Here is a 2,500-nt window from a genome sequence, read left to right on the forward strand (position 1 = left end):
AGATAATTCATGAGTAGACGGCTCAAGGATATTTATTTGTTTTTACAATCGTATGTTTATTGTGAATGTTGTTCTGAGTTATTTCGTGTTTTGATCAGGTACATAAATATTTGTAGAATATTAAACACTGTTTGGGACAAACAAGTTATTTCCTTAGTTCCTCCATTTCGGCTTCAATCGGGAATAAAGATAGACTATCTTATTCCCACGTGTCATTTATTACCCCTTGCTTTTGAATCGGGTTTTTTCCCTTTTCCCTAATCATAATAATCATTCATAATACTTAGTGGTAAAACATTTGTCGGGAAACTGAAACTCGTTAAAATGTATATTTTCTTAATTACTTGAATGACAGCAGCAACATTTTAGTCTGTTATAACGATTGTAAAACAGGATAATTTGTCTTTCTTTAACTTTTACGATGTCTCAATTTAATTTTGAAATACTCTTCAATAAAGAGAAAACTTACCGAGTGATGATTAGAAATGGAATTAATGGTATTTTGAAAGATATTCATAATGCAGTTTTAAAGATTATGTTTTTAGTTACCGCCGCCGAGGAGATTGTGAAATGATCTGCGTTTGTTTATTTATTTGATCATAAGTTTGTTTGTTTGTTTGTTAGTAAGATTACTTTAAAACTTCTTGCTGAATTCTCACCAAATTTCAAATGACTTGTTTATTTATTTAATTAATTATCTGTTTGTTTGTCTGTTAGCAAGATAACGTTAAAACTCCTTGCTAAATTCTTACCAAAATTTAAATGATTTGTGTTTACTTATTTAATTAATTATCTGTTTGTTTGTCTGTTAACAAAATTACTTTAAATTTGTGCCGAATTCTCACCAAATCTCAAATGACCTGTTTATTTATCTAATCAATTACCTTTTTGTTTATCTGTTAGCAAGATTAAGTTAAAACGTCTAGCTGAATTCTCACCAGATTTTAAATGACCTGTGTTTATTTATCTTTTTAATTAATTATCTTTTTGTTCGTCTGTTAGCAAGATTACGTTAAAACGTCTAGCCGAATTCTCACCAAATTTCAAATGACATGTTTATTTATTTAATTAATTATCCGTTTGTTTGTCTGTTAGTAAGATAACGTTAAAACTCCTTGCCGAATTCTCACCAATTTTTAAATGACCTGTGTTTATATATTTAATTAATTATCTGTTTGTTTATCTGTTAACAAGATTACTTTAAAACTTCTTGCCGAATTCTCACCAAATTTTAAATGACCTGTGTATATATATTTAATTAATTATCTGTTTGTTTATCTGTTAACAAGATTACTTTAAAAAGCCTTGCTGAATTCTCACCAAATTTTAAATGACCTGCGTTTATTTATTGGTTTAATTAATTATCCGTTTGTTTGTCCGTTAACAAGATTACTTTAAAACGTCTTACTGAATTCTCACCAAATTTTAAATGACCTCTGTTTATTCATTTTTAATTAATCATCCGCTTGTTTTTCTGGTAATAAGATTATGTTAAAACTATTTGCCGAATTCTCACTAAATCTTAATAACGGATAGATAATACGTTTATTAAATTTTGGAGGTGATCCGGATTAAGATTATGATTCTGTTAATCATTATAATTCTTATTATCATACAGTAGATTCACGATCAATATATGAAAAAGGGAAAGTTTGGTCCGTAGACTTGAGTAAACTATTAACAATCTTCATTTGCGGAAGTCTGAAATCTATACTTCCTAATCGCTATCTTATGTCTTATGACTTTCTGACCATAATTATAGTGGCAAAGCACCTGTTTATGAGTTTTGTACCCTCTTAAATAAACACAATTATGGGGGAACCCAGGAAACCTGGGTATTTGGGTGTAAAAATGCCCAATGCTAGTGATTGGCAGCAATAATAATCGTCAAAAGGCATAGTAATATCAGTTGGAAAAATATATGGTTCATGTAAGTGGCCCCAAAGTACCATGATTTTAAAATTTATGACTAAAAATCTCATTTGAAAAGGAAATTAAACATAAGACCACCTGCTAACCTAACCCTCTCCACCTAACCTAACCTAGAAGACGTAAACTTTACTACCGGGCTGGGGGAGGGGCGTGCCATTTCAAGGCTGGATCTTTCCCTACTTCCTTAAACAGTCGTTTCCTTGCTAAATGGGGGGTTAGCCTACTGTGATTATGTATGTATATATATATATATATATATATATATATATATATATATATATATATATATATATATATATATATATATATATGTGTGTGTGTGTGTGTGTGTGTATAAAGAGAGAGAGAGAGAGAGAGAGAGAGAGAGAGAGAGAGAGAGAGAGAGTAATGAATTCATATATATATATATATATATATATATATATATATATCTCCCTCCCCACTTAGACTGCGGCATCCTCAGCTTACCCTAAGACTAAATCTCAACCATATGTTAGCTTCCGAAACGACTTCACACCTGGCGAGGTAATACTAAATTGTGATATTATTTCGTGAAACTATAGTCAAC

This window comes from Palaemon carinicauda, chromosome 29, assembly GCF_036898095.1.
Source record: "Palaemon carinicauda isolate YSFRI2023 chromosome 29, ASM3689809v2, whole genome shotgun sequence".
Taxonomy (NCBI): Eukaryota; Metazoa; Arthropoda; class Malacostraca; order Decapoda; family Palaemonidae; genus Palaemon; species Palaemon carinicauda.